Source organism: Bos taurus, chromosome 11, assembly GCF_002263795.3.
Source record: "Bos taurus isolate L1 Dominette 01449 registration number 42190680 breed Hereford chromosome 11, ARS-UCD2.0, whole genome shotgun sequence".
NCBI lineage: Eukaryota > Metazoa > Chordata > Mammalia > Artiodactyla > Bovidae > Bos > Bos taurus.
Window position 1 is genome coordinate 7548815 of NC_037338.1, and position 11934 is coordinate 7560748.

The 11934-nt window shown below is 44.4% G+C and overlaps 1 long non-coding RNA gene across 1 annotated transcript; it reads right to left on the reverse strand.

The window, feature by feature from the left end:
• Positions 1-2459: 2459 nt before the first annotated feature.
• LOC132346542 (uncharacterized) lies at positions 2460-11424 on the reverse strand. Its single transcript, XR_009496368.1, has 4 exons — positions 11142-11424; positions 9242-9315; positions 5462-5562; positions 2460-4055 (listed from the first exon to the last, which is right to left on the reverse strand). It is a non-coding gene; the product is annotated as an uncharacterized lncRNA (long non-coding RNA).
• Positions 11425-11934: the final 510 nt, after the last annotated feature.

Below are 11934 nucleotides of genomic sequence, written 5' to 3' on the forward strand. Positions count from 1 at the left end.
AGCTTCACCAACAGTCCTTCCAATGAATATTTAAGGTTGATTTCCTTTAGGATTGAAGGGTTTGATCTCCTTGTTGTCCAAAGGACTCTCAAGAGTCTTCACCAGCACCACAATTTGAAAGCATCAATTCTTCAGCACTCAGCCTTCTTTATGGTCCAACTCTCACATCTGTACATAACTACTAAAAAAAATCATAGCTTTCTATACAGAGCTTTGTCAGCAAAGTGATGTTTCTTGCTTGTGTAGACATTGTCAAATTAGAAAACATTTTATAGAAATTTCCTTCAGCTCTACCCTGGTTGAATAGGCAATGCCCATCATCCCCTTTGCATTTAGGATATCACAGTTCACCCTATACTCATAAAAATACCAGGTCCAGATTCTCCTTCGGCCAGATGCCCCATTACTGCTTGCTGAATTGCATTGGACTGATTTAACATAATGTTTCATAAACATATATGGGAAGCCCACCACTAGATTGGAAGGGAGCTACGGATCTCTAGTACATCAAGTTAGGGCAATTTGGTATGTGTGTGATTATGAATATGGTTTTCCTCTCTTCTCTCAGCTAAAGGAAAAAACTATAGTGATGTTTCTGCCATATGACTTTAGAAAGTTTATTCGTCCTTTGAGACAGCCTTCATATCCTTTTATTTTTTAAATTATAAACAAAATATGTGTCATTTCTATGTATCTAGTCTTTTGTCTTTGACTTTAATGTTTATTTATTTATTTGGCTGTGTCAGATCCTCGTTGGTTCCCTGACCAGGGATGGTACCTGAGCCCCCTGCATTGGGAGCGTGAAATCTTAACCACTGGACCACCAAGAGAATCTCCTTTTGTCTTTGATTTTAAATGATTAGGAAGAGACCCTATTTCTTAAGTCATAATAGGGATATACTTGGGGCTTCCCTGTGGCTCAGCTGGTAAAGAATCCGCCTGCAATGCAGGAGACCTGGGTTCCATCCCTGGGTTGGGAAGATCCCCTGGAGAAGGGAGAGGCTACCCACTCCAGTATTTTGGCCTGGAGAATGCCATGGACTGTTTAGTCCATTGGGTCGCAAAGAGTTGGACACGACTGAGCGACTTTCACTTTCACTTTCAGGGATATACTTATTGTTAACAATATCTGTTTAGAAGATCCTCATTTTCATTTGACACTTTTTTTTCTTATGGGCACTAATAAATGATAGAAAAATGATTTGGAAGAAGGGACAGTAACACGTAGAATAGATGAAGTCACTGACTCAGAAGATTCTCTCTTCTCTCTCCTCTTTCTTGTGCTTCTCTTTTACTCCCCTCCTTTCAGTCACACATACACACAAAACGAACAGGGTACTCAAAACTTCCCAATGAATTAACACTGGCCAACTCTCTAATTAATTTGTGGCTTTAAAATAATCTCCATTATTTACACAACTTCTTAATACCAGACACCTGATCTAGAAGATATTAAATGTTGAGGCGAAATATAAAATTTTTATTGGCAAGGCAGACCAAAATTTTAATTCTATTTATTGTCATAAATTGACAAGTTAGTCTATACTCTTCAACTTTTTGCAATATTGAAACACACAAGCGTGGGACTGTCTTGCATAGATAGAATCTCTTGGTTTTGCAGAAGGAGATCAGTAGTGTTGTCTCTGGTCTCTGGGTTGAGCTGTGGTCTCTGGTTGGCCCGGGCCCGGCCATGTGGCTGGCAGAGTGGCACCTCTGACTCTGACCTCCTTGTGGCCTGCCTGCATCATCTCCTCTGAGCCTTTCCTTCCTCCCCAGCAGCCTCCCTGCTCGCCTGTCCTCCGCAGGGCGACTCCTGGGAGGAGGAGGGATTTGGTCCCTGGGCTCCTTGGCCTTCTGTTTGTCTCCCCTCTTTCCCTTACCTTCTCTATTCGCTTGGTCCTTAGGAAAAAAAGAGAAGCCAAAATGTGATGAAAGGGACCTTCTCTGACCCACTGGTCTTTTTTCCCTTCTCTAAAAAGAATGACTTCTCCTGGGACATGTACAAAATATTTCACCAATAATTCTCTTTATGTTTAGTAGTGTTTTTTTGCGAACTCTGCAACCTGAGTCAACTATGCAAAGAATAGCAACTTCATGGATGTAGAAGACTCTACAATTCTGGGTATCATAGTCATGCCAGAAGTGAACTACAGGTCATCCCATGCCATCTTGGGAATCCCAGGTGGCTCAGTGGTAAAACTATCTGCCTGCCAATGCAGGAGATGGAGGAAATGCTGGTTCGATCCCTGAGTTGGGAAGATTCCCCGGAGAAGGAAAGGGCAACTCCAGTATTCTTGCTGGGAAAATCCCATGGACAGAGGAGCCTGGTGGGCTATGGTCCATGCGGTCTCAAAGAGTTGGACACGACTGAAGACTGAGCACACACACACACACACACACACACACACACACATCCGGTCTAAATACCTCTGAAAGAATGTAAGGGCCATTATTTTGTTTTCTTTTTTGTTTTTCTTTTTATTGAAGTATAATCACTTTACAATGTGTTAATTTCTGCTGTACATCAAAGTGAATCAGCCATATGTATGCATACATCCCCTCCCTCTTGAGCATCCCTCCCACACTCCTGCCCGCTCCATCCCACCCCTCTAGGTCATCACAGAGCACCAGTGGAGCTCCCTGTGCTGTACAGAAGGTTCCCGGAGCCACTGGCCTTTAAGGTGACCTGAAATTCAATCCACTTTTAAAGAGGAAAAAAAAAAGAGCGTTTCTTTATACAAACACGATCTGGCTGGCTGTAGGTGTTCAGGAAAGAACAAGTACTCAGAATACTTGGAAAACTGCTTATAAAGGATTGAACAATGACCCTCAGGGTTCAGGAGATTTCCTGGGGGTTAATAAGTAGCTGGGGAGAATTGCTGGCCTTCAGCTGTACTCCAGGCAGTTAACCTCAGCCAGTCAGGCCTCGCTAAGAAACGGTGGTGGTGATTGCTATTGTGAGATGTAAACACAGAGGAACACTTTTGGGCTGATTTTATTTCAATGTGCCCTTTGCTTCTGAAAGACTGTGCTGTACTGCTTAAATAGAGCACGGTGGTAATAATACAGCTCTCCTTACCCGACCACATGCACCTCATCGCATTAACCAGGCAGACTGGAACAATGTTTAAAGGGGGAAAAAATTAATATTTTATGAAAGTTAAAAAAAAAAAACCTGAAGAAAAACTGTTCAACTGCTTAATACACAGCCAAGATTGTACTGAATTTACAGCAAACCAGTTATAATTATATCCCACATACAGTTAGAAGATTTTTCTTAAGAGAGAGGGTCTTTTCCTTTTTGCTGTGAGAGGATGACTTCAAAAACTTAAAACGGTTTCTGTCCTTTTCTGGCTAAACCTCCTGCTAGCAAAATAGTTCGTTAACTAAAAGATTCATGAGCCAAGTTCACTGGGTTTTAATTTCAAGGGGGAAACAGGGTAAATTTGTTTTAACCCTGACGTACTCAGATAGATACTTAGATTTTCCTCTTTTCCACGATTCTGTTCACTTCATCTTTAGAACACCTAGCTCAACAGATCAGAGCTTGACTTTGTCATTTCTGTTATTTGCATGTTCATTTACCAGCTGTGAAGCTGGGGTTTGGCGTCGTGTCAGACTGACCTCGTGGAGGACTGGAGCAGCTATCACGAACATCTCCGCCTTGGTGTCACTGTTCAGGGTGCTAGGGAGTCAGCTCGCTGCAGGCCACTTCCTGACACACCCGCACTCTCTTCTTCACTTCCAGCCAGTGGCTTTGCCTCAGGAAGGAAAGGGCTGGTCTGAGCAACTGCTGGGTGGGCAACCTTGAAGGTTTGTAGCACACCCTCCTGGTCGCAGTGAGAATTGCAGGGGGGAACACTTCACTCTGATCCTGGTGATCTGCTCACAGAAGCTTTTGTTTGGAATTTGCTGTTGCTGGTTTGAAATTCATTGCTTATTTTTTTGTTCTCCTTCTTTGGACATTGTTTCTTTTACTTTTGATGCCATTATTTTTGTACATAAATAATTTTTTTTAATTTATCCTTTCAGGACATTGCACACAGATGAACAGGCTAGAAAAGAATAGTGAGTTCAAATTAGCCATTTTCATGCAACAAGCTAAAGGAGAATTCTAGGGAACACAGACCTCCATATTCTACTGAAAAGCTATAAACAGCAATGTTAGTGATAATTTAAAAATTATTGTTAAAAATGTTTAGTTCCAGTATTCTGAAGGAATGTCCCTTTCCTTTTATCTTTTAGCACAATAATAAACATCAGTGTTGTATTTATTATTTTTATGGCAGTCTACCTTTTTTCATAGTATTATTTCCTAATTTTATACACCATCACAGGACTTATGCAGTAAAAACCTGCTATTTCATGTTATTCATTTTCTTTGTCTCTCCTTTCAATTTACAACTATGAATATGCTGCCAACAAATGAAACTAAAGAAATCTCTAAATAGATGGTACACTGCTTCCTCAGTAAAAGTTTGGCAGCTTTTTGTTGCAGAAAAGAGGTTGGGATTTTGGAGGCGAGGATTCAAATTCTTGCTCCCCAATTCAAGATTTTGTTGAGGGGACTTTCCTGGCGATCCAGTGGTTAAGACTTTGCCTTCCAATGCAGGGAGAGTGGATTCGATCCCCAGTTGGGGAACTAAGATCCCACAGACCTCACAGCCCAAAAAACCAAAACATGAAATAGAAGCAATATTGTAACAAATTCAATAAAGGCTTTTAAAAAAAATGTTAAAAAAAGATTTGTGTTGACTTAGGCAGATTCCCTGGGCTTCCCTAGTGGCTCAGCAGCAAAGAATCTGCCTGTGATGCAGGAGACACGGGTTCAATCCCTGAGTTGGGAAGATGCCCTGGAGGAGCAGACTAAAGATTGTTTATACAGCTTCTGTGGCTACATTCTGTGAGTGCCTTGTGGAAAGACTCTTACCGTATCTGCATTTTGAATAGCTTTTGACTGAACATAAGCATGACAAGGGCTTCCTAGGTGGTGTTGGTGGTGAAGAACCTGCTCGCCAGCGCAGGAGACAGAAGAGACGTGGGCTTGATCCTTGGGTGGGAAGATCCCCTGGAGAAGGGAATGGCCACCCGCTCCAGTGCCTGGGAAATCCCATGGACAGAGGAGCCTGGTGGGCTACATTCCATGGGGCTGCAAAGCGTCGAACATGACTGGGCACACACATCTTGGCTTGGTTAAAAGTCTAGACTTTACAAATGTGTTCTTCTTCCCCTCCCACAAGGCAAGAAGCTGTTTGCTGGCTTGTCTTGCCAAGCTCTGTTGGAGACCCCCCAGCTTGCCTGCCAGTGTGCCTGCATCCCACCTCCCTTTAAAAGTCACTCTCTTTCACCCGGCAGGGGCCTTCCCAGAAGGCTACATGGAAAGACAAATAATCTCCCTTTTTGTAATGGTTTCAGCCCTGTTCATCTCGGAAACGGGAATCAAGGTGGCAGACTTACTCACGTTTTTGTTGTCAGTCTTCCCCACTGGAGTGTGAGCTTCACAAATGGCGGGGTGTTTGTCAGTTTCGTCTCTTGCCAGATCTGACGTGCCTAGAAGAGTGTCTGGCAGAAAACAGGCATTCAGTAAACACGTGCTCAGTGAATTAAGATACTGTTCATCCACAGGAAGATCCTCAGGAATGGGATGCAAGGCTCACAGGTTACTGGCTAATATGACGGGCTTTAGGGAAAACTAGTCCTAGGCTTGAGTATCAATCCTCTCCCTTAGTAGTCATGTGCCCTTAGACATTCTTTTAATCTATAAACATCAGTTTTTCCTTATAAAATGCAGATAATCCTAGTGGATTATTTGCGGGGGGAAGTATAGGAGATCTTATCTATAAAATATCCAATCAGTGCCTGACACAGAGCAGGTACTCTGTAGGCTGTAGGTACTATTATTATTACTACTAAGTTGCAGGAGAAGGGGAAGCATGGCTCTTTAGGGCTGAGAGTGGGGGAGGGATACAAGGATAAACTGTGATGAATGGGGAAGTTCTTGTACCAGGGCAGGGAGAAGCAAGGGAGACCCAAGTACTTTTCCAGGTAGCTCTTGAGTTTATTTATTTATTTTTTTTAATAAAGGATAAAGGTATGTGATCTCCATGCATGCTCAGTCACTTAGGTGTGTCTGACTCTTTGCGACTCTATGGACTGTAGCCCGCTAGGCTCCTCTGTCCATGGAATTTTCCAGGCAAGAATACTGGAGTGGGTTGCCATTTCCTCCTCCAGGGGATCTTCCCAACCCAGGATCTAACCTGCATCTCCTGTCTCCTGCATTAACAGGTGGGTTCTTTACCCGCTGAACCATCAGGGAAGCCCTCTATAGGTACATTTAAAAATATACATATGTAGTTATATGTGAAAAGGAATATGTGCAGTTACACCAGCATACATATATATAGGAATATGTGAAAAGTGAATTAAAACTATTTGTATTTGATGACATTTTAAGAAAATTTAAGAAAAGCCTCAGGTCTTAGGAGAGGGTAGAGGGCGGTGGGTTGGGAGGAGGGGATCCCAGGATGTCACAAAACCAGAAACAGGAGCTCAGTAATCCGAACACTTGGCATGGTTTCAGAATATCTAGTCATCCTTATTTGCATGCCACAGAAGGAGCTGAGCCTGTTTCCTGCTAATTAACTGTTTATTGGCCTCACGACTAGGGACTGAGTCTGCAACAGAGCAGTCTCTACCTGGATGCAAAGCAGAAGAATGAATGAGGTGCTGGGGTTGAGGAGGTTAGCTGGAGAGATCTGGCTGTTGCAGACCTAAGCCCTGTTCTCTGGGGAAGGAGTGCTGCCTGGATTTGCAGACTTCAGAGATGTGAGCCACTGACCACTGCCCTTTGGACTGCTGTTGTTTAGTCAGTTGTGTTCGGCTCTCTGCAACCCCACAGACTATAGCCTGATAGGCTGCTCTGTCCATGGAATTTTCCAGACAAGAATACTGGAGTGGATTGCCATTTCCTGCTCCAGGGTTCTTCCCAACACAGGGGTGGAACTTGCATCTCCTGTACTGGCAGGTGGATGAATATGTTAAGACAGACTGAGTGACTGACTGAGGTAACTTCATCTTATCACCTCCACTGTTTCATTTTAATACCGTTGGTACTTAGACCCCTGGATTTTTGTGAGGATTAACCAAGATGGCAGATGCAGAAATACATGGGCCAAAAATTGTTGGCCATCCTGTAGAGTTGTTGGCTTTCTTCCTCTGCTTGTTCTTCTCGACCTTCTATTAATAGTTCCTTCTGACCCCCTTCCTCCGCTTCCCCCTTCCTCTTGCCTCCTCTGTTGAGACCCTCATCCCTTGGGAAGGAGAAGTTGGGGAGGGTTGCAGTCAGAATCCAGTGCCTCCTCATGGAATTGACTTTGTTCTTTCTGTTCCCAAGGGGAACAGCAGGGAAGGGAGCCTCAAGGTCGTCTAGGCAAGTGCTGCTTAGCTGGAGAAACTGTCTTTAACCCTAAACAAATCTTACCTAGAATCTGGTATACAAAATAGATGTTACGACAGAGGTGCTATATTTTGAGTAGCAATATAAGGATGGAAGGGGCTTCCCAGGTGGCACTAGTGGTAAAGAATCCACCTGCTAATGCAGGAGATGCAGGAGACCACGGTTTGATCCCTGCATGGGGAAGGTCCCTTGAAGGAGGAAATGCAATCCACTTCAGTATTCTTGCTTGGGAAATCCCATGGACAGAGGACCCTGGTGGCTACACTCCATGGGGTCGCACAGAGTGAGACATGACTGAAGTGAGTTGGCACACACACACAGACACACACACACATAAGGATGGAAGAACCATGTTCTCCAGTAAGCTGTGTGAAGACAAAACCTTCTCCAGTTTCCTCATTTTATAAAATATAAGAGGACATAGAAGACCTGAAAGGCAACATGACGAGGGCAAAGAAAGAACACCAGTGGGCAAGCCTGCTTTCATGACTGAATGACCATGAAAATGCACTGCTCGGGGCTTTGGTTAAAGGAAAAGCATCCCAGACATGGTGTATAGGAGCGCACTGTTCCATGGGAATCTCCTTAAGGCTGTGAAATCTTCATTGCTTAGCCTGCTCTTCACAGAGTATATCAACCTCTCTCTGAGCCTTGGCTGGTTCCTCATTTGCAAAATGAAGTGGTTGATGAAATGAGTGCTTTTGATGTTGTCATGCCATTGCTAAGTCCTGTCCGACTCTTTGCGACCCCATGGACTGCAGCCCCAGGCTCCCCTGTCCGCCACTATCACCAGGAGTTTGCTCGAATTCACATCCATTGAGTCTGTGATGCTATCTAATCATCTCACGCTCGGCCACCCCCTTCTCCTTCTGCCTTCAATCTTTCCCTGCATCAGGGTCTTTTCCAGTGAGCTGGTTTTTCTTAGAAATGAAAACTAAGATACTACAATCCACCAATTCCAGCGTTCTTCTTTTTTCAAAAACATTCATTTGGTTGCACCTGGGCTTAGTTGCAGCAGGATCTTCCGTTGTGACTCACGGGTTGTGATGCACGGGCTTAGTTGCCCCATGACATGCGCAGTCTCAGTTCCCTGACCAGGAACCACGCCTGTGTCCCCTGCATTAGCAGGCAGATTCCTAACCACTGGGCCACCAGGGAAGCCCTGTCATTCTTCCTTTTTAAATGAAGAAAGCTTTATATAGAAGCAACATACAGCGGAGTGCAAGGTGCTTTACATGGGGACAGCAGGCTTGTCACCCACACATATGTTTTGACCATTATGGATTAGTCACTGTTTAGTTTTCAGGGAATGAATCAGTCAACAAAGTAGAAAAAAAAATGCACAGGTCTCATGGGGTTGACAATTTACCAGAGTGCAGCTGTGTGTGTGTGCGAGCACATACACATGCATGCATGCACGCTCGATTGTATACAACTCTTGGCGACCTCATGGACTGTAGTCCACCAGGCTCCTCTGTCCATGGGATTTTCCAGGCAAGAATAGTGGAGGGGGGTGCCATTTTCTCCTCCAGGGGACCTTCCTGACCCAGAAATCTAACCTGGGTCTCCTGCATCTCCTGCCTTGGCAGGAGGATTCTTCGCCACTGAGCCACCTGGGAAGCCTGTGCCACGTGTGTCCGGGTGCAGTTCACTCCAAGGAGGGCCTTTGTGCAGACTGGCCACACCTGCACTGCTGATGCTGGTGATCTCCAGTAAAACCCCAGTGACTTTTGATGAAATGTTGACTTGTGTTGGGGGCTTTCAACATTTTACTTTAATCCTTACCTTAACCCTGTAAGGTAGGTGTTGTTATTTTCTTTTATCGGCAAGAACACTGAAGCCAGGGCTTTCATACAAAGCTGCCAAAAGTGAGAAAGTGAAAGTGTTAGTTGCTTGGTCCTGTCCAACTCTTTGTGACCCTATGGGCTGTAGTCCACCAGGATCTTCTGTCCATGGGATTCTCCCGGCAAGAATACTGAGTGAGTTGCCATTTCCTCCTCCAGGAGATCTTCTTGACCCAAGGATTCTGAGTCTCTTGCATTGTAGGAAGATTCTTTATCATGTGAGCCACCAGGGAAGCCCTAAGTCTACTTTTTAAAAAGTGTAGAGAAGCTGGGATTTGCCCCAAATCCTATGACTCTTTCCCCTGTGTCCTCCTTCTTGGTCCTCAGTAATGAATGCCCTCTTGCAAGGGAAAAGCCAGAGAAACACTTTCAGGGAAACACTTTCAGGGAACAACAGGCCAGTATAAGGAGTTGTATTTGGGCTTCCCTGGTGGTTAGTGGTAAAGAATCCACCTGCCAATGCAGGAGATACAGGTTTGATCCTTGGGTCAGGAAGATTCCCTGGAGAAGGGAATGGCAACCAGTATTCTTGCTTGGAGAATCCCACGGACAGAGGAACCTGGCAGGCTATAGTCCATGGAGTTACAAAGAGTCAGACAGGACTGAATGACTGAACCACAACAAAAGGAAAACACATGTAGTCATTCATTTAAGCTAACTCGACAAACGCTCTTTTAGGAAGTCTAGGAATCACACCGTGGCACTTACACTCCTCTGCTTTTGGAGCAGTGATGAGTAAATAATATTCCCGGGGATGAAGGAGCCTGAGACTTGGCATCACTTGGTGTCCCCACTATGATAGCGCTGATGGAATGTAAGGTTGAGCTGATCCACAATGACGATCATGCCAACCAAGTGGCTGGTGTACCCCGCCAGGACTTCAAAACCATGGCCAGCCTCTCCCACTTCATTGTCTTGGAGAGGAGCCGTCGATGTGCTTCTGTGGTCCTCCGTGTCTATTGATCAGCCCCTGTCATCTCCGAGATGGTCCTCACAGGCAGTTGAACCTTCCACCCTCCAGACCTGCCTCCCCGCCTCTGTACAATCTCCGGACAGCCTTTCACCTGGGCTGTCAGCATAATGAAGGCTTGATTTCAATACGCTCCCTCATTTCTCTGTTCACTGCTCTGCGGGTTAATGCAGATTCCAAACTTCAACAAGCAGCTGTTAAACATGTCATTAACACTGCTTGGGCTGCAAATGAGATGCTGCTACTGGGATTACTCCGTGAGCTATAGTTTTGTGATGAGCTTTGTCACTCACAGCTGACCCACTGTGTACCGAATGGAACTCAGATTATCTCCTTTCTTCCTTCTGACTCTTGTCATTTTTTTTCCCCACAAAGAATTACTATTCTACTCCCCGAAAGATTGATTACTTGCACAAATAAGAGAGTCTGAGACATTAATACAAAATTCACAGGCTTTTCTTTATCTCAAACCTGCAACTCCCTCCACATTTCCTCCTGGTAATTATATTAGAATTGTGTACACTAGGAATTGCCATCTGATTATTAGGAAACCAGTTTTGTCATGACAAAAATGAGCTTAAGTCTTGTTTTCCTGGAAAATGATCAGTGCAGTGCCCTGGATGAGAGAGAAGGAGATTAAATCCAACTGACTTTCATCCATGAATGCTTTCATCTCTTTTTCAAACACAGGAAATGATTACCACTGCTATAAGCTGCAGTTCATATGAGTGAAAAAGGATAAGGAAATATTGAAAATTCTGTAACCAACAGTAGGACATAATATAGGTCCTGGGCACCCGCTGAGCGACACGTACTTTATTTTTCCATACTGCCGATGTCAAGAAGTTTCATATTTTCAAGGGAGTCTTACCTTGAGGTGTGACATTACAAACTGAGGAATAAACAAATTGACTTTTCTCTCATTTGGACCATTTGGTTTTTCATAGAGAATTAGAAGAGAGTATTTATAAAAGCTAAACACTAGGTGCTAAAAAGCACCATCAATTCATTCTTATAATTTACAAAAGAGAGAAGGCAAAACACTTATTTCATTATATTTTCCAATATGTCATCAAGTTGATAGAAGGGTCCTCAAGAGCGGGGACCACATCTTATTGTCTTTGCATCCTTGATGTCCTGATGAAAAAGGGGAAGTGTTAGTTGCTCAGTTGTGTCCGACTCTTTGTGACCTCATGGACTGTAGCCGGCCAGGCTCCTCTGTCCTTGGAATTCTCCAGGCAAGAATACTGGAGTGGGTAGCCATTACTTTCTCTAGGGGATCTTCCCAACCCAGGGATCGAACCCAGGTCTTGTCCCAACCCAAACAGGAGGTTGGAGGAATATACTCTGCCTTCATAAGGACTCCAAAATCACATGACAAAGGGCATGGTTAGAGGGAGGGTTGAAGAGTTTGGCCACTTTTGGAAATTAAACATTTCCTATTAAATGGATCCCTTAAAGGGCTTCCTAGGTGGCACGAGTAATAAAGAACCTGCCTGCCCATGCAGGAGATGCAGGAGACATGGCTTTGATTCTTGGGTCGGGAAGATCTCCTGGAGAAGGGAATGGCAACCCACTCCAGTATTCTTGCCTGGAGGATCCCATGGACAGAGGAGCCTGGCGGGCTACAGCCCAAGGGTCACAAAGTCAGACATGACTTAGTG